We start from the raw sequence: 22,172 nt of genomic DNA on the forward strand, positions 1-22,172 counted from the left end.
TATACCAGATATATTAAGATATATAAATCAGGCTATTCCTTGCAAATTCTAGTTTGTGCAGTCTGACATTTTATACCAATACTTTTTCATGAAATAACACAAATATATTCTCTCTAACCTCCATGTGCTGTTCTCGTTGTCAATATAAACAACTGAAGTACGGCATTTGGTGTGATCCTATGTGAAAACAAAAACAATACCTTTACTATGTTAGATCATTTTTGTAAAAGTCAATGTTGTTTATTTTTGTATAGCAAAATTAATACGCATTTCTAACCATATTTTGGGGGGAGAAAACTTAAATAAGCAGAGTGAATAATAAGTGCAATCTCCAGTTGAAAGGCATTACCTATCTTTCCATTCTATTTTTAATGGCTGTCCAAAACCAAAGATTCAATACGTAAAGGCTTTTTCTTTGGATTTAACCGATGATTGCAGTACTCCATGCTCTGTATTCATACATCACCAAGATAAGAGGTGAGCAATAAAACAGGCCGATAAAATGTTAGACTTAATTTTTTTCCTATTCACTATGTCACGCAAATTAATTGGAATATAGTCCAGTAGAACATAACTCTTTGCAGGTATTAATATCAAGCATTTTGTTATCCAGAATGTTATTTTCTAAAAATGTACTCGACTTATTTTTCAGTGAAAATATTGTAGGATAATAGGATCAATTTGGCGTGCAACTCCACTCATTTGTAAAATGCCAGATAATTCATGTGAAATAGAGGATATTAATAATAGGTCTTCAGATAAGAGGAGTCATGATGCATTTTGAATTGGAGAGAGATAAGACGACGACCCAAGTTTAGGCGCACTGTATAGGTAATGAAATCTACAAATATGATATCTACGTTTTTACAGTAGACAGGCAGTAAAAGAGGTTGGGCAAGATTGTAATTTGATATATTTTATAATGGTTTAACACATGATCATACAGAATATTATTGTTACAAAAAATACTAATTTAAAACATGTATGCAACTGTTGTGTGCAAGCTTTATATATCAGTGCAGTAGGTTTGCTACTTCTAATGTACAACATACTTCATGATAGCAGAATAGCAGAGCAGAACGACGTGTAAATGCATTGAGTGGAGTATGAATACACAACTGACAAAAGTCTGGACTTTTTAAATAATGTTAATCTCCTGAGAAGACTTGGAGGTTTACCATGCAGGACAGCTACGTCAAAAAGAGGATTATCCTGGGAAAGGCAGGAGAGGTGGCAACTCTTAGAGCGTTGGGGTTGGTCATGCTAATTCGACGAGAATCATGATTCTGGTATCTATTATTGATGGTGGCTTTATTGGAAACAGAACCAATAAGCGGAGTCAAACTTAACAGCAAATGTGACCTCTGTTTGCCTTACATTTTCACATTTGTCACCTCACATGACGGCAGACTTCATCCGTTACATTTATGATTGACAGGGGTGACAATCCGTGTCCAGATTGAACAACTCTGACATCTCCATATCCGTGTAACACCTCTTTCTTGAACTCTGCACATACACTGCTATTAATTTCTCGCATTCCTTCGTCAACTCATTTCGTTGCCAGGGAATTCTGCACACTGCTTGTCTGTGCACACGATCATTGTACGATTTTATGTCCTCTACGCTCCCAATCTCGGCTGTCCCTCTCTGCGTGCCCAGTCTCGCTTTCGTTCCTTATTCCTTATTGCTCCCCTTCACTAGAACCAACTCCTACTGCACATAAAACACTATCATCGTCACTCACCGGCTTCCGTTCCTCCCTGAATACAAATCCATCTCTTCAGACTCTTCTCCCTAGCGTCAAGGGTCGGCAATGTAATATGCGGCAATGTAGCCGCGTGCGGCTCTTTAAGGACTGCTTCGTGACGTTATTTATGAAGGACCGTGTCGTATTCACGTTACATTTGGGACTCTTGAAATATTGAGTTTTTTTTTTTACCTAATTCGAAAATAATTCCTCTTCTTGTTGTTTTGGTTGCCGACCAGAGCATTAGGGCCATACTGTAACTCCATGCCCCCCCCCCCAGCTACAACCAGCCATAACTAAACCACCACTTCAAATAACCCCACTATTTATCACAATCACTATAATCGTAACAGGACAATTGTACCATTGCGTTAAATCACCTTCGAATAAGGCGCTATATAAATCTGTCTAAGATAAGATAATAATAGATCCTTCCCATGTCCCCAATGCTTCTATATTGCTTGCCCCATTGCAAATACCAAATATTTACAGTTGACCTTTTCCTTCTGACCTCCATATTGTTCAGATGACCTTCAGCTCTTTCTCGAAGTCTATATATTATCTCTTGCCCCCTCCCCCCATTAGCTTTGGCCAACGCCACAGAAGGGCTATAACATATACAGCACCATCGTAAATACGCACATACTATACTTTACAGATTGCTATTGTATACGTATGGCAGTTTTGGCCAATCTACTTGATATTCCGATCGTTTTGGTCATAGATCATTGAGTATACAGTAATGTATATATCTAGCATATATAGTATTCAGGATGATGCCGTGGTGTCATGGTTAGCACACTGGAATTGCAATCCATAGGTCTCTGCTTCAATATTACTGCGCGGGCAGTTAAACAATTGGCGCAGACACATCTTAAATCACCCTGCCCCCCACCTTTATGCACACAACAGTATGAATGGGCACAACAACAGTTAAATCCACAGGTTCTGTTTGTTGGGTTATCGTGTGGGTACTTCCACATTTTGTGAAGAGCTCCCTTCAGTGGTGACCCTTTCCACAAGCAGTGGTGTGCGCAAGAAATTGCAAAATTTCATCCTTCACTATTTTTTGTTTACCTTTTATAGATGTGTTTTTACATATATAGTCACGTAGCGCCAGCATATCACGAGCACACTCTTACTCCCTGTTTCATATATAGAAAAAAAAATTGCACGCTGTACACCAGACGCATATATCCACAGCACGACGTGCAACACACGCACGCATATGGAATGCACATAGTGGTCCAGATGTCTTGTGACCTCCAATGAATTCTCTAAAACTTAATCTTTTGAAAGTCAGATTTATTTAAAAGAAAATTTTAATGTGCAAAGGACAATACAATGTTAGGGGTTAATTAATTGGGGGTCAGATGACATCAAAATGTCCTATACAGGGTGGCCACAAAGTATATTTGCAACATGCATCCTGTAGAAAGATGGATCTCCGGCACATTATGCCCTTACAATTTGAGAACTTTTTGAATCAGGAATTCAGTGGGCAGTGGATTGGGAGAGGATCTTGATTTGATGTTGGTGCCCCGATGCCCAGACCTGACAACACCAACAACAACATGTTATAATTCCATTCGGGATATTATCAAGGAAAATGCTTCACATTAATCAAGATTGACCAATATTTAGGAACTCAAAACAGCTGTCCGGACCTGCTGTTCCAGTTATGCAGCCATAATAATGTTGGGATAATCTGTCGGGTAACTTGGAAACAAATCCATCTGTGTGCTGGGAATGGAGGGCAACACACAGAGGTGTTCCAATCGAGGTCACATTATCTTTGTTTTCATGCAAAAGGTGTTGTCCACACACATAATCATATACAGAGGGATTCAGATCCCCTGATCTAGGCATATGCACACACGCACACGTTAACATTAAAATTCCAATTACTCAGACTGGAAGTTACAGCCACGAGGTCCATTATGAGAAGTCTCTTTGAAGTCAATATACACAATTTCATGCCACATACCAGTCATTTCGTTCCCACGAGAGGTGGTAATAGTTGAGCACCCCCCTCCCACACAAGTCGAGCGATAAGCGAATCGGTGGGGACAGAGGATGAAGGAAGGAACGTCGTAGTGGGAGGAAGAGAAGTTTGGATGAGCGTATTTTTTTGGCTGAGCGGTGAGGCTGGAGGAAGGTCCTTCCCCTGTTTTTGGCCTCTGCGGTCCTTAGCACCATAAACCTCAAAAGCTTTCAGCGGTTTAGATCGGAGCGAGTGCCGATGCAGTATTTAGCACTTCAGTAGACAGTGCTTGTCAACTATTTTTCTGTACCCTCTTCGAGGAGAAGACTGTGAACTCGACAAATACTCTTCACACCGCGGTTACGGTGACAGAACTCACTTGGATGCCCTCACGTTGCCGTATAATAATGCCCTTCCTGCATTTGTGAAAAGCTACGCTATCAGCTTGACATTCTAAACGATCACCACGAGGCGATGGCAGGTAGCATTTTTCTTGTCCATCACAATTACGATGACGTCGGTTGCTCTTTTTTTTATTGACGATGCAATTTATGTTGTAAATTGACAGGCAATGTCCCACCTTTGCGTCGCGTTTGTCTCTTGCTATTTGTTATACCTTCTGCTACCAGAAATGAAATAAGTAAGGGCTGCTTTTCTCTTCGCCCTGGTGTTTCTATTATCGGTCGCCAGAGATCAACACATCTCGGCATGAACTCTGCGCGCCAGCTATTTATATAGGACAGTGTAGGGCATATGCATTGCCGGTTGGACGTTTGCTCACCGCTGATAATGAGCAATTTTAATAATTAGCTATTTATAAGATGCTGGTGGTCTTTATTCCTGTGCAAATCCTTCAATTAATGACTCGGGTGAGTGCATTCGTTTGTGCTTTTCCTTAATTTGCGTATGCTGTCGGGCTTTGACTATGATCCTTTTTCCATCACATGTAAGGTCGTTTGCCACCCGTGCTTAAAACAAAAGAAATGTACAGCCACATGAAGGCCGTCCCATGCTATGTCAGTTTTGTGGGGTTCTGCTTTTTTTTAACTGCAAGTGACAGACACACTACACATGAACATAAATAATTGCTAAGTTAAATTACTCTGCAATGCTGATTATATTTTGTATTCGTATGAGATTCAGAAATTGCTAACGAACCATTTGACATTCGGGTTCAGGGATGAGGCAATTAAAATATATTAATTGTACTAATTAAATTGGCAAAAAATGATCAATTATCAACATCACTTAGACTCAATGTCAATGGTGACATTTCAATTATTGATATGCTAAGATGCCGTATGAAGTAATTATGCTAAAAAATGTATTCAGTTAAAACACGTGGCATTGTGTATAGTTAATTAAAAATGTATAATAAAAATCTATTTCCCTTGATACAGTATATACATATACATAAAACACATACATCAACAAGTTAATTTGGTATATGTGAGATTCTTATAGCACATGAATTCTCATGAATTAATTATTCTTTTCAAATAGTTATAAAAGTTTTTTATCTTGAGTGTACTCCAGAACTAGTTTACACTATCGAATCATGGGTTCCACATATGTGTAATAGTGTTCCAGGAGACTTTGACACCGGGGTTGGAGGCACACGTATTTATTCCGTGTCGGTACAGTACAGCACTGACATACAACACTGGAGGGGGTATCAGCCCCCTCACCCGTCTAACTGGGGATACACTTCTAGCTACGCCTAGCCTACCCCTGGGTCCTCCACTAACGGGCTAGGGAAGGCTAGCTAGCCCAACACTGGTAAGTCGGGTTCACGGTACCCGGAGTCCCAGACCAGCTCTTACAAGAGCACCGGCTCTGGCTCTCGGGACCACGCCGCTGGCTCGATCCTGTCCGGCCCTGACAAGGGCGGCGATCCAGGGGAGTCCAGGGCTCTATCTATGACGATCTTCGATCTTCACTGGTTAGCTTCAACATCTCTCCCTGAGCCCTCCGGCTCATCCGCTTTTATACCAAAACCCCTGCTGAGGGGTGGGGCCCCGGGGGATCCCAGCTCTGAGTCAGCCCCCCAGGCTGCCCGATGCGGACGTCGCTGGGAGCACCTGCCCGTGCACCGACATAGCCACGCCCACTGTGTTTCTTTCCCATCTGATCCCATTGTATACAGCCCCTCCGTAACACCCCTACATATGTAGTGGGATCAATTGAGGCGCACACTCAACTTGGAGGCAACACTATTTATTAACACATAACAACCAACGTGAACACTATACAGGTGAGTCGCCGTGGTGAGTTATTTCCGTTGCCTGGTATGCAGGAGGTCGTAAGGTCGTGGGTTCGATCTCAACTCTGACACCTGTATATTTGGAGTTTCCAAGCGTGGATTTGTATCCACATCATCAGCCACTTCGTTAAGCTATAATTTGTGACCAAGTCGCTTCTGAAAAATAGCTAATAGGTCAGTGGGCTTTGCCTGGTCAATATCAGAATCAGAATCCCTATTTAGACTGGAGTGATCCGATGAGCTATGAAGCTCTTTTTCACAGATGTCCAGTATGAACTTTGACTTAAAACTTTCGTGACTCCAGGAATTCATATTCTTGGTTCTTTCGGTAAAGTCACGTAGATTGAAAATAAAATAAAATATACAATTAAATTTTTAATAAAAAATAAAAATGTATCTTTTTCATAAAAAATAAAATGTTATCTTTTCTATCTACGTGACTTTACCGAAAGAACCAAGAATATATCCAGTATGGGCGGGTCCGCAAGTTACAATAGCAAACAATACAAAAAAACTATAGCAGTGCAAAATTGAGAAAATACTAGTAGTAGAGTCCCTGAGTGAGTGATTTGGTGAGTATGTCGGTGAGTGGCTGGGTGAGTAAGCGGGTGGGTAGGTCGATGGGCCGGACACTACAAAACTGTATCTCGATGTCTTGGTGTATGAGATGTTCAGGTCAACGTGTGCTGTATCAACCATAGTGGATGGTAACCGGTATAAGAGGAAACTAGCTCCGCACATATCAGCCAAAAAGGACATTGCAGATAGATACATTGTTTTGTTTTTCAATAATCGTGCAAACAAGAGGACGATAATACAATGAATTAGCTGTATGAAAATCGAAAATAAAATGTCATTCAGTACATTTTAGGAACAATGAAAACAAAAATATATAGCGAGGCATCGTGAAAATGTCATCAATAACACAAATGCATTTGGTATCAGTTCATACACGATGTTCCAAGAATTGTCAATGAAATAATATGGACTTTTTTTCTGCTAAACTCCAGCTATATTGTGTGCATGGCAAATTCCTCATGAGATCCGGAGATTGTCAAGCAATGGTCTTTTAAGAAATATTCAGTATTATTCGTATACCTCTTTTGTATTTTTCTCACAAATGTTGTAATGAATATGCTGTCAGATACCACTCAATGCTCAGAGAAAAGTGTATTCCCTCAGTTTGAGAGAACAGCCCACAGCAGGAGATGTAATAAAACTGAAATATATTCAAGTAACCTCAGTATCCATATGAAAATAAAAGCTAGATTTCAATTCTCTGAGCTGGACTATTGCCAATTATAAGCAACAAAGCTATGTAATGTGATTTTTGTTGTTGCAGGCATTGGTGAGCATGCTGAAACCATTTACTCACGATATAATTGTACAAGAATATCATAATCTTTATTTAGACTGGAAGAATCTGATGAGCTATGAAGCTCACTTTCACAAATGTCCTGGAAGGGTGGGTCAGAAAGTTACAACAACAAACAATATAACAACTGATAGGAGTGCAAAATATAGAAAAACCCAACAAGTCACTAAATATAAATAAAGTATCTAAATATGATTTGGGTCTTTCAGTAAAGTCACGTAGATAGGTTCAACCGACCGTGTTCGTGAGCATAAGGCAGATTTGAAACATGGGGGGACCAACACTTCAGCCATGGCTGATCATTGCTTTAATGTGGTTGGCTCACACGAAATTTATTTCTCTAAGACGAAGGTACTTTGCAAGCCCACTGGCTATCAACAAAGATTCGTTCATGAAGCCATCCATATATACAGACACAGACACAATTTCAACCGAGAGGATGGGTACAAACTCATAAACCAGTTTAAGTCATAATTGGCTGTGATGTTTCCATTTTGTCACCTTCCGATGTTAGCTTTATTTTACCAAAGATGGGTCAAGCAATTACAGTTCTTGCGGTATCGCCCCTGCATTGAACATACCACAAGTTGTTAATTTTTCCACGTCTCATGCGGCTTCCCCTCTCCTAATTCCGATTTCACATTAACATAACCATCTCCGCTTGTGCCTGCTCCAGGGCACTTGTACCCCGCCCACTTCGTTCAGATACCAGGAGGCCCGCGGCAATGCCAATTTTAAACCATTAAAACAGCCTGCCTTTGGTGGCTTTCCCCCTATTTTCCTCCTGATGATGATCGCTTGTGTTGTGATCGAAACGTCGTAGTTTTTGTTTAGTTTATTATTTTTTTAACCTATCTACGTGACTTTACCGAAAGACCCAACGAATATAAATTCCCGCAGACACAAAAGCTTTAAGTCAAAAAGTATCTAAATATTAAAACATTTGCAGGAGTTGATGTACTTATTCAAAGTACACATTGCATAAGTACATCAAATTCTTGCATATTTTTCAACACCAAATGCAATCTTCGGTAAGGCAGGTCTGTCCAGGTCTGTTAAACAGGTCTGCTAGAGATTAAGAGGGCTTCAGAAGAGAGTTCGGACGACATACAGTGGTTTACTATATGGTCCAAAGTCTGCTTTGCATGGCCACAATCTCACTGTTGCTTGACTTACATTTTTTCATTTGTGTGTTTACACAGGAACTTCTTGATATGATTGTGTTGAGTTTGGTCACTTGACCAGGAAGTCACGAGTTAAGAGTCTCTAAGTCACGAAGCCAGGTGGGGGTGTCAGCCATGAGTTCAAAATGGAGACACAATTAGCGTCTCAGTGAAGACGGGTGCATCTGTTCATTGCGGAACTTTAAGAAGCATTGTCTGTAAGTTCGTTTATGTTCTTATAATACTGGGAATGCTGTTATAATGTTAAGATTGCCATTATAATGCTGTAAATTCCGTTATGATGAATAGTTAACAACGAAGCCTGCCACTTGCATTATTGTGAAAGTTATTTATAGTTGGATAAGTCGAGCCAGTCTTGTGCCCATGTAACTTTAATGTGATCTTGAGAGCAAGAAGGAAGAAGTATCTCATCCACAGTTACGTGTAATATGCAGCACTGTATATTTAGGCTCCAGTATGGTGATTACGCAAAGTGACCTTATTTAACACAGTAGCTTATTCTCTTGTTGTATAGCTATTCAGTGCTAATGTTAGTGTCTGGTCCATCCCGGACTTAGTGTTGAGATTCATATTATCTAAGACAATGTTATGATGCTGCAGGGTTCATTCGTTGTATTGATATTGCAAGTGTAGTGAGTCCAATTGAGTCGCAGACGTTGTCTTAGGGAGCAACACTTTTATGAAACTATTAACACAACATACCCTAGGGTGGTGACCACCCGACTAACCACGCTACGGAAAACCCCCTCGATGGGTTCGTGATCCCGGCCGGACCACGATCTGGGTCCTGGACCACGTGGCTGGAGGCTTCTTCAAGCTGGACGTGGATCCCCTGCCTCTCTGACAGTAAGAACCCCGAGCCCCTCTCAGGGCCCCCTTATATCGGGCTGGGCTGGGGCTGGCTCCACCTCTCACCCCGCCCACCTTCTCGAACCCTCTCGCCTTTGCCCGAAGGCTCTCGAGAGTTCTTCCCGGACCATGTGACCACCCATTGGCCCCCTCCACCGGTGGCCCCCCTCCAGTATCATCCGGTCACGTGTCCCCAGGTCAGCCAGAGTATCATGCCTCCAACATAAACCTAGCTGGCTGACACTCTCTTAACGGGAGCCCGCACCGCATGTTGTGCGTAGTGCCACCACACTTAACCAGCGCTCACCCAACCCCCCACTAGGGCTGGTACTACACTATGTGTCCGAGGTGTACACACAACAGTATACCTCCCGCCGTGGCCTAGCACCACACAGAGACATTCCCAGTCACTACACAAGTATTAACAGATGCTGTATTTTGTGTTGTGTTTTTCCATCAGTTTTACCTCGTTTTTTTTAAATACGCTGGAGTCGGATGTTCACCCTGACTCTGAAGGTTTATTGAATGTGAAGTTAACTACTCAGATAGTGGTGCAACGCAGCGCACAGCGAGGCCAAGACACCATTCATGAAGAAAATGTTATTAATTGGTCTGTTGATATTCTGATGCAGTTGATGGTTACACTAACATTTGTGTGAAATATCGTTTATTCCGAATGTCCACATTCTTTCACTCTGTTCACCAGCATTACTTTGGTGAAAATGAAGACACTGCTTAAAAAGAGGAAATGGGGGTCGATTTTAGGAATTTGAGCCTGCATTTTAATCGGGGGAGGCAACAGAAGTGTAGGTGGCAAGAGGGAGAGAATTCCAGACCATATAGGCATCAATGGAGAAGAAGCAGCATCGAATCCTTGACCAGTCCGCTCTGACCAACATGGTGTGAAGTAAGGTCAACCAACCCGAGTGACCGACACAGCGAGGCTTTTATACAGCAGTGTACTCACACATTGCAAACCGAATAATGACTACATTCCAGCACAACACAATAGCTCCCTGCTACCGACAGCCCCCATATTTTTTTTTCTTCACAAATCTTATATTTATTGCATCATCTCTTATTTTGAAGGCTCTCCAACTTTTTTTAATTTGACCTATGTGAGTATGTGCTAACCAACAAATGTTTTGTTTGCTGCATTGGTGTTGCTAATCACATTAACTACACTAAGCAGATTGCATTGGCAGTGGAGTATAAGAGCATACTGAAAACACTTTACGGCCATCTTCATTAACGGTGAATTGGAGCAACATGCGGTGATGACGCTTCCGGTGACGTCATGACCGAGTGAGCAAGCATTGAATAGACCTCTCCAACCCCTACTTAAGATTTCAACCCAGTATATCCTTTACACTACCTTTTTTTTTTATTACAGACTAGCTAAGTTACCCGGCTTCGCACGGGTCTCAGTAAGCAAATGTTAAGAGTAATGACTTGCCATGCTTATTTATTGGAATAATTGAATGTGCGTATTTTGTTACGGGGTTTTGGCTATGTTACAGTCGCAGGGCTTGTTTATTAGATATGAGGACAGCTTTTAAATGTGTTGTCCTTGGAGAGCTTCAGGATAGACAATGTTGGATGTATTGTCATTTGGGTGGGTGTAATGGAATGAAGCTTCAATTTTGGCATATATGTCGAGAGCAAATTTGTGGAAGAACTCTTTGCATCGCAAGAAGAGATTGATGCTGCCATTTCGTACCATGACCTTGAAGGAATAGAAGTCCATGGCAGAACTCTTCTTTGTGTTGTCAAGCCTGTTGCTGGGTCAGTTTGGCGAAGTAGAAAATGGTAGCCATCATCAAACTTACCGGGAAATAAGTGGACATTGAAGAGCATCATAGAATCGGTGTGTTTCAGCAATTATGTGAAAGGTATTGTTCCTCAGTTGCAAGACGATATCTAGAGTGCCATGTTGTTCAAGTCAGAATGACAGCGACTTCAGATGTGGGTGCATTGAAGCGGCGCTAATGTTGATCACGTGGAGTTTAGTCAGAATGAATTACATTGTACTCTGAAGTCATCTTCTCCTTGACACACTTGAAACTGTGAACATAGGAGTTTTCCTTGTGGAGCATGTCTTGCAACAGCAAATAGGACTTGCATCTTGGTGTTCATGACATTGTTGCAGCGTTGTTGAGCCTGTCTAGTATTGTCAGACATGAAGTAGATCTGCGGTAATGTCGGTAGGTCATTAGGTAATGGCAGCAGACTGCCAATGCAATGATATACTTGGCCCTACACTTTAAATGTGCGCATGTAGCCAGATGTTGGCATAAGTTGGTAATTTGGAAGCATGAGTTATATCTTCCATTGTTCTTTTGGAAATGGCTTGCATAGGTAGCATTGGCAGTTAGCAATACATGAAGAAGCTCGGAATGGTGATTATTTGAAGGCAGCTGAATCGTAGCACTGTTGCAGCATAGTCCTGGAGGTTCTCCGTTCCATCTCATTGCATGGCAGTAGCTGCAAGAAGTAGACATAGAACCAGGGGCGGTTTCTTCATTAGGGCGATTGGGCGACGCACCACCAATGTCATTTAACCACAGAGTCACGCTAGCCGTCACTGTGCCTCTGGATATAGTCCAATCAGCGTCATGCCACGTTCTGTGGAGTACTGCCTCTTTTTGGGCGATTTCATCATCATACGTAAGCACGTTTCATCCAAGAATATAATTTGTCGCCACCTAGTGGAATCTTTAATAAAATAAACTTGAGTGGATTGTATTAATAGTGAGTATAGAAACAAACAAGATGTATTGTAAGAGTCACTTTATTTTTCATTAATATTAAAGAAGTGAAGTTGCCTTTACATGCTTAAGCTGTTAATTTATCCATGGGTGGACCTTATCCTTATCAATCATCCAGACATTTGCCCCCCTGAGAGATTTTGCAGGAGCCGCCACTGCATGGAACCAATGGCAAATAATGGATCAGAAGTGTAAATTAAGTGAGGAATGTATGGAAAAGCATACTTTTCATTTTGGCTGCAGGATAAGCATCTGGTTGCAGTCATTGTAGTGTTGTTTGCAAGCTGTCTTGCTTGTTGGTGGGCTGGAGTTTGATTCACTGTAGCAGCAGCCATTGGTGCTGAGTTATTTTGCTGTGTAGCTTCCTCCTGTAGAGGAGTTGCATTCCTGGTAAGTGCAAGCAAAGCAACACTGGCAGCATGCTGTGTTTGCTTCTTGGTGTTCAGAAGTTGTATTAGCTGTAGGTGCAGCCATTCCAGCACGGGCAGCATGCTGTCTTGCTTGTTAGTGTTCAGGAGATTAATTAGCTGTAGGTGCAGCCATTGCAGCACTTGTACGAATGGCATCAATTATTGTAAGAGACTTTGGTGAAGAGACGTGCACGTTTTCCGCGAGGAACATTATAGGTGGGGGTAAAAGTTAATCAGCAGAAAAAAGAGTAAATAGTGAGTGTGTGAGTGAATGCTCTGTAAATAGTGGTAAGTAATTGATAGTCGAATGTGTAATCATTGTGTAATGAGAGAGCGCCATCCAGGGGGTGCCAGAGGGTAAGGGGTACAACCACCATTATGTCATCAGCATCCAATCCTGAGGGGGGATATGATCTTGGCCAGAGAGGACGGGCGGGGTTTCTGAGAGAGGGTCGAACTATCGAGAAGGTTCCCCGAGGGGGCGTGGCCAGAGGCGGGGCTTAGCTCCACCGAGTAGGATATAAGGGAGATCGGGGAAGGAATCGAGGTCGATGTGTGGAGACTGGGTTCCGGACTGTGTTGCTGCTCATCTCCTCTTCGCCACGGGCCACGTGGTGGACCATCCCTCGGCGCTCACCTCCATTTCCAGCACACTGTCAGCCAGCGGCGAGGCCGGGAGAGCAGAGTGAGCATCGTGGGAGCTCGGAGAGGGATGCCACATTGCATCTGTGCTGTGTAGGAGGTCGATAGTGCTGGTACTTAGGTGCAGATATATTAGAAGAGTAAATACTGTTTTGCTCATGAATATTGCAGTGTGTGTTAAGAGGTGAGGCGTGCACGTGCAGAGAGGACAGTAAGGAGCTGGAAGTGGTTTGAATTTGGCAGCAAAAACGCAGGTCTAATAATAGGGAAGGATAACGTGGTAAATAGGAGAGCAGTGCAGTGCAGACACACCTTGTTATAGTCAGTGAGTGCGTGGAATTGTAGTAAACAATGTCATAATGTGTTTGCGTGTGTGGCAAGCTGGAAGTAGAATGTCCCGGGCTTAAGCACGTGGGGAGAGAGGGGCGGGGGGCGCGCAGGGGGGGGGGGGGTTAAAGGTGAGCAGGTAATTTAAAAAGTTCGAAAAACTGACGCATGGAAAGTTTGTGGTGTTCAGATTTCATGGTTTTGGTGCAATTCGTTTCAAGACAAAGACCCCTCTATAGCCTGTAACAAACTATTGGGGCAAGTGCTGTTAGCGAGCACCTAATGAAGGCTGGCACAGCACACGAGGGGGAAAGTGGCCAGCACCACGCCCGGCCGCCTTTGTGTCCCCAGTGGCGATGTTTACACATCGCACCAGGTACTCATTGAGGTTGAGTCAACCTACAGAAACACACACAGATGATTCATACTATAACCTATGCAGACAGCCCCAGGCAATAAGTCTTAAGGCCTCATCCCCCCTGGCCTCCCCGGTCAATGTGAGACCTGAGACCCTCCCAGGGGGAACACACGAACGGCTTCAACCCGTTCAGAAGAAGATTGAACAGTTATTTATGCAGACGTAGGAAAACATAGCCCTGCTTCGGGATCTTAATTAAAAGCTGAGTGGAGTCGGTGAGAGAGTGAAGAGACAAGAAGCTCTTACGATGACACCCCCAAGCCACAAAGTGGAGCGAGGTGGCCTGGTCAATATGCATGAAGCCAGACTGTTTGGAAAGTCTGACTGTTGGGACATTCTGGCTGGACGCTAAGGGGCGGGAATGTCAGCAGAAGGTCCACGGCCTCCTGGAGGAAGCTGAAGGCAATGCTTCCCAAGGGACCCTATTCTGTATTAATTTTTTTCGCAACCCTACCATGGCGCCTCTGAAGTGCGGAACGCAGCAAAAACAACAGGAGGAAAAGGTACCCTGATCGAGGGTGAACTGGGTCTCCATTATCCTTTGGCAGACTCACAGAATATAAATCTTCTGCCTTTGCACAGGAACCTGGTGGGGAGATATACTCTTAGTTTGTTCGGTAAAGTCACGTAGGTAAAAAATGAAATAAATTAATAAAAATAAAATAATAAAAATCACGACGTTTCGGAGGCAACACAACTCTCCGTCATCAGGTGGGACCGTCAGCCAGATTTGCTGTATCAATTGAGGCAGGGATTCCAAGATGCAAGTTCTTAAATACAAGTTAAGGGGGAGGGGAAGCCGCAACTTGCAATGCCAGCAGCAACCAGCAACGAGATAGAATGAAGAAAGTGAGTGGCGGCTCAATTAAGTTTCTGAAGAAGCTCTCAGCATGTGCAGTGAAACAGACATCAAGCAGAAAAACACATGATACAACACGAAAACACATTTGAGTACAATTGTATTTTCATCACCAATATGAAGACTCTTATATAGAGACAAGCATCGTAATAAAACTTTTAGTTTCTAAACTCATACATGCCTAAGAAGGTAGGGTTCTGCCCTTGTGAATTTTGAAGGTGATTACCCCCCAAGCTGTCAAAGAAATGACTCTTGAGATGAGATAGCGAGAGAGCGCAGTCTCAAGTGTCAGTCGAGGTGACTGTCAAATAGTGTGGGTGGCCATTGGTGTGGGGGGGGGGTGTTGAAATATCCTCATTTGTGTTGTAGAAAAATGTAAATGTAATACGTTGTACTCTTCACAGTGAATGTCTCATACGTGCGAAGCTCCATAAAGGTTACCGGGGTTGCATATTTTGTTCTCAGAAAAGTAAAGGTGATGGAAATATATAGTGGTCGAAAAGCAATTATTGAGTTTAACGCTTTGGTCGTCTCTTCACAATGCTTTATCATTCCCATTTTTCTGCTACACTTCTCAAGAACCCAACACTACGTATCAATGATTCCAAACATGGCCTTAATAGGCAAGAATAGGTGGTGCGGGAGTTGTGGTGCATCAGTGGCGAGTTACATTTAAACGGGTTTTGGGCTCACCCTTGACCAATGGAGTAATACAGTTCAACAAGTCATTAATGGGGTGAACAAAGGTTGTACATTATTATTATGGCTGCACACACAAATAATATTCTAAAAATCATGCCTCATTGTAAGAGTACTTGTATGATCTTACTTCGTAATTAATTAACTATGGTTTACAGCTCATTTTTATGCATGATGTATGTCTCTGAGTTGTTTCACCAGACTTCACCATGTCGATCAGTGCAGGTTGATGAAGGAAGGGCAATCCCAAGTCTGGTTCAGATATCAACTGCCATTGTTTGTGGTGGCTGGGAATCGAACTCGGGTCATTAGATGCACATCACAGTGTGCCACTTAATAATAATAATACAATAATAATACAATCTGTAATGCACACAATATTTCACAGACATAAATGACCGTGCCTCTGAGGCATGGACTTCTCTCATGGGTTGTCACCTTGTCGTGGTAGAGAAGCTTGTGTGTCTCCATGACCCAAAGAGCAACGCCGGCGGGAGTCTTTGGCTCACAGCAGGTCCAACCATGCTGGACTGGTCAAAGGGTAGAGGACAGACGAAATGGACAACCCCGAGTCGTCCAGGTTGGGGGTTGGGCGTGGGGCTAATAACCCCACCCCTGAAAAACTGAATTGTTATGTACTACCGACATATGGCACCCCACTAAAACTCATCGAGCTGATCAAGAGTTTATATGAAGAATTTGAATGTGCCATCCTGGTAAACAACACTACCTCAGACTGGTTCCCCATCACATCAGGGGTATGCCAAGGATGCATCCTTTCACCAATTCTCTTCCTGGTTGCTATTGACTGGGTTATGAGATGCACCACAAGAGACTTCCCAATGGAAATCCAGTGGACCCATTCTCAGTGCTCTAAGATCCTGATTTCGCAGATGACATCACTGCTCTCTTCTCAACAAACCCATACTATGCTAGAGAAAACAACTCGGTTGAGCAAGTTTGCTGACCAACTAGGCCTGCAGATAAATGTAGAAAAGACCCAAGAAATTAAAATCCACACAGCAACAACAAATGCATCAATGAAGGGAAACCCACTGGAACAGGTTGATAGTTGTACATACATTGGCGCTGTAATAAGCAAAGAAAACTCCACCTCAAAAGACATCAAATCCAGGCTAAACAAGGCAAGACATACCTTCTTCCAACTGAGAAACATTTGGAAGTCTGGCCAATACAGTTTAAAGACAAAAGTATGAATATATAACAGCAATGTAAAATAAGTGCTACTGTACAATAGTGAAAGTTGGATAACCACCAAGACAGACATGAACTCCCTACAAACTTTCCACAACAACTCTCTGAGGAAAATCTGTCGCATCTTCTGGCCAAATAAGATTTCAAACCGGGACCTGCATATCAAGACTAATTCAACATGCATAATGCGGGACATAACAGAGAGAAGACTCAGGTGGCTGGGACATGTGCTGAGAATGGAACCCAAGGGAAAAGACCACGGCACAGGCTGAAGACCACCTGGCGACGCACCGTTCAAAACCAACTAAAGACCATTGAGTCCCTGTCTTGGGGTGAAGCAGAGAAAGCTGCTAAAGACAGTCCGCCATGGCGTGGGCTTGTTGCTGCCTTATGCTCCACAGGGAGCAAAGAGGAGTAAGGCAAGGCTAAGTCATGGAGGCAAGCTTAGTGTCACTCGAAAGCCATGCGAAAGAGATGGCATCTTTAAGTAGGTATGGATTGAACGCTACTGAAAATGTGCAGCAGGATGATCGCATTCCTGGCGAATTGCCCGATGATGCTGGTTGCAATTACCAGCGAAACGTCGTACTCAAATTGTAAATGTTGTGGTTTCGCGCTTCAACACACCGGTGGGCTAAAGCAGTGAACTAATATGTCTTTTGTCAACGTGACACTTTTTTTACTGATTGGCCGTGTCGGGTGGTGGAGGGTTACGACACATTTATAAATAACGCGATCTAAACCCAAAAACGTTGATTATGAATAATATTGGTCGCGAAAGCCTACGTGTTAAAGAGAGGAGGTTGTGAGTCACACTGTGGAGAGTTCTACTTAGTGTGTTTGAGATATAAGGTATTTTTGCGTGTCATTGCATATGTAATGCCTAGGACTCACATATCCATACATCCATCCATCAGTGTCATTTTCCAGGATCGATGATTGTAATTTAATGTATGCCCGCATTCACTCTTTTCACAACTCTCGTAATTTTCCCTGTGCTAAGCCTCAGGATGAAATAATAACGTACAGTCCTTAGTTAATTTACAATTTTATTGTATTTATGCCATGTTAGCCACATATGTATTTAAATAGACAATATATGAAGAGATCCTTATCAATTTACTATCATTTTGGCAATTATCTAACCATACGCTTTCATTCGGCTATACGAATGGGAGAGGGGGCAGAACCAGTTTGCCACTCACATTATCCATGGCTGAAAATATATTTGAGGTCAATGGGTTCATATCCCAGTGCGCTAACCATTGTGCCACCTCTGAAACCAATGGATGATCAATTGCATGTTCACAAACGCCTTTGGGAAGATGACGTGCAGTTTATATCGATTTGTGCAAGCACCCAACAGACCCTGAGGTTGTCTATCACGAAGGAGGAAGTGTTCTTGTATTTAGCTCATTATTGACATTTGCCTTTCGATTTAAAGATTTCGTGACTGCAGGGATTCATCTTCTTGGTTCTTTCGGTAAAGTCACGTAGAAGGGAAGTAATAAAATAATAAAAATAAAACATAATAAAATAATTCTCACGACGTTTCGGCCACAACGCAAGCAGCCGTCCTCAGGTGGAGAACAGGTCCGTCAAGTAGACAGAGTCTGAATGGCACGCTCCAGGCTTGGAGCGACTATTTATGCTGAGATGGAGAAGCGAAGAGCGTCTTGATAAAATAATTTGCATATCAATAGGAATTTAGCATATTTATGGGAAATGCAGATATGCGATTAGCACTACTTGTGAAATGCGTAGGAGGTTTGGCGAGGGGTTTAAAGTCATTATGTCCCCGTGCATTATGCAGGATTAGCAGCATCAAAGGGAGTGTGGTATACAGTTGGGTGGGTAGAATAATACCTAGTGTAATATTACAATCTATAGTCAATAAGCATATTAGTTGCTGCGGCGCCATATTATTAACATTCCTTTCCCTTTATTAATTCTGACCTTACTCCCTCCCTTTGATGCTGCTAATCCTGCATAATGCACTGGGCATAATGACTTTAAACCCCTCGCCAAAACTCCTACGCATTTCACAAGTAGTGCTAATCGCATATCTGCATTTCCCATAAATATGCTAAATTCCTCTTGATATGCAAATTATTTTGTCAAGACGCTCTTCGCTCCTCCATATCAGCATAAATAGTCGCTCCAAGCCTGGAGCGTGCCATTCAGACTCTGTCTACTTGATCGACCTGTTCTCCACCTGAGGACGGCTGCTTGCGTTGTGGCTGAAACGTCGTGAGAATTATTTTATTATGTTTTATTTTTATTATTTTATTACATCCCTTCTACGTGACTTTACCGAAAGAACCAAGAAGATGAATTCTCACGACGTTTCGGCCACAATGCAAGCAGCCATCCTCAGGTGTAGACCAGGTCTGTCGGGGAGACAGCGTCTGAATGAAACACCACCACGCTTGGAGCGTATATTTAAGCTGGGTTGTAAGGGGAAGAGCACCTTGACAAAATAAATTGCATATCTCTTTTTGTCAAGGCGCTCTTCCCCTTCCAACCCAGCTTAAATATACGCTCCAAGCATGGTGGTGTTTCATTCAGACGCTGTCTCCTAGACAGACCTGGTCTTCACCTGAGGATGGCTGCTTGCGTTGTGGCCGAAACGTCGTGAGAATTATTTTATTATGTTTTATTTTTATTATTTTATTATTTCCCTTCTACCTGACTTTACCGAAAGAGCCAAGAAGAGGAACACTTGCCTTCTAATCGGTCAAAATATTAGTGCTTTATATCGATGGCAATGGCTCATAAAATATAGGCTGCTTGTGCTGATGCTACCGTGGTGTAATGATTAGCACAGTGAACTCGCAATTCAGAGGTCACCGGTTCAATCCGATCTGCGGGTGGGGAAATTGTAATCGATGGGAAAGTTTCTTTAATCCCCTGCGCCTCTGTCCACCCATCAGCGTAAATGGATGCTCCACAGTTAGTCGATCGCCAGGTCATGTGCAATGATAATAAAGTGTGGGTACTTCCATATCCTTCAAGACGTCTGGCCAGCACAGAAGAAGAGGCTAAATACTCTCCAAAGGAGCTTGCTAGAGCTCCCTCAAGTAGAAGTTTTTTCATCAGTGATGATGTAAGCAAGTAGTTGCAGGGCTGCATATTGACATTTTCCTGTATTGAGTATAAATAAATTAGACTTGTACAGTGCTCTTCATCCATGGATCGCAGAGCGCTGTGCAAAATATCCATATAAAGTATGCATAAGAGCTTGTTAATTACATTTTTTAAAATCATAAAAATAGTAAAAGGATGGCAAGAACATGGAGATAAAAATTAGGTGAAAGTCTTCTAAAAATAAGAATGTTTTAAGTCGAGACTTAAAAATCTCATTTTAAGTCGAATCCCTGATGTCTTTTGGCAAAGCGGTCCAGACTTGAGGGTCTACGCAGGCAAAAGCCCGGTTCCCCATAGAGCGGAGCCTTCACCTGGGAGTGTAAGATAGATCCGGATCCACAGACCTCAGAGGTCGCGATGCAGCATAGGGGGCAAATCAATTCATGGAGGTAATACGGTGCGAAATCATTTAGGGCCTTAAAGGTAAGGAGATTCATTTTAAACACCACCCTATACCTCACAAGAAGCCAGTGCAGAGAAAATAAAGCGGGGGTACTTTGATCGCCAAACGGGTTGTGTGTAAAAATTATGTAAAAATTAACTACGTGACTTTACCGAAAGAACCAAGAAGATGAATCCCTGCAGTCACGAAAGCTTTAAATCGAAATTTTACATCTATCATAGTTGAATCTCAAGTAGTTTAACACGTACTCTAGTAGGATTTTGCGACCAATATCTCCATAGAAATAAAAGGCAAAGTTGTGAATATGTGTGTCTGTTCAAAATGTTTAGCGTACTTCCTGACATGCAACAAACTGGAAATTTGTCATGTGGGTACTTTCCAGACTGTACACCATGCAAAAATTATAATTAAAAAATACACTTTTTTGGGGGGGGAGCTCAATAATGCATATATTTTTTGCACGGCAAGTGAGCTGTGACGTCAAATCTGTCATGTGACCCACGCATGTGGAAGCGTAATGCATTGTAGTGTACTGGTTAGCGCGCCGTGCTACGAACCCGGCGACCCGAGTTCGATTCCCGCTCACGGCCACCACCGGTGACAATTATTTGAACCGGTCCAGGGCCTCCCCTAGGTAGACTCAGCCTCGAACGAGTAACTGGTGTGGTGTGTGAACATCGCCACTGGGGAGACAAAAGGCGGCCGGGCGTGGTGAATCCAAGTCCCGGGCAAAGCCCGGTAGTGAAGCTAGTCCATAATAAAGGTTTGTTTGTTGGGTTAGATCACGTAAATATAAAAGTGTCGTTAATTCTACCACCCTACGCAGCCAATTAGTAAAGTTTATCATGTAAACAATCGTGCAAATTAGTAACTACTTCAGCACAACGGTGTGTTGGAAAGTAAACCCACTATACTCACAATTGGAGTACCGTAACGTTTCGCTTGTGATTACAGGGTGGTGGATGATGGCGGGTTTAACGACACAATTATATTCATGCGATCTAACCAAAAAGACCTTTATTATGAATCTCGAATACTGTAATCCCTCGCCACTTCGCGGTTCAAGTTTCGCGGCCTCAGTGCATCGTGTATTTTTCAAAAAATAAAAATTCAAAAATACCGCCATATCGGCAGCCGTATTGCGGAAAGCAGCGTTGTTTCATCGTGATGCGCGAGAGAAACGGTTTCCCAGGATGCCAGACAAAGAGAGAAACTCTCTCAGAGGCTTTGTACATACTGTACCCACGGGCACTCAGACAAGGCACGTGATTGGTTCCCGGCGCGAGATCGATGAATGAGAGCACGAGTGGATGTACAGTATCCCGTGAGCTGATTGGCTGCACATTAACTGGTGAGTGTAGAACACCATAATACGTATCGTATGAGTGAGAGAGAGAGAGAGAGTGAATGTATAATATTAAGGTTTTATAATTAAATAGATTTAAGTAAAATATATATAAAGTATAAATATACATATTTTAAACATTCTGGTACCCACACACACATATACGGACATTCCTAGGGGGGCCAATCCTACTTCGCGGATTTTCACCTATCGAGAGGGGTTCCGGTCCCCATTAACCGCAATAAACGAGGAATCACTGTAGTTGCTCTTTATTGGCCATCCAAAATCATTATCATCAGTGAATATGAAAGTGGAACTTAGTGGGGTCAATATAAAAAGAGAGAAAAGTTGGAGACTCCAGCCTAGAATTTCTCAAACCACTGATGCACTCAAACGTATTTTGAAGCCATTTCTGATTGTGAACTGTTTTTTCTTGTGGGTGGTGACATGGCCCAGCGGTAGCGCGTTCACCGCCTGTTGCAGAGGTTCGGAGTGGTTCGTGGTGGTTCATGGTGGCTCGTGGTTCGAATCCAG

This window comes from Lethenteron reissneri, chromosome 39 (assembly GCF_015708825.2).
Source record: "Lethenteron reissneri isolate LAM-NWPU_2019-01 chromosome 39, ASM1570882v1, whole genome shotgun sequence".
NCBI lineage: Eukaryota > Metazoa > Chordata > Hyperoartia > Petromyzontiformes > Petromyzontidae > Lethenteron > Lethenteron reissneri.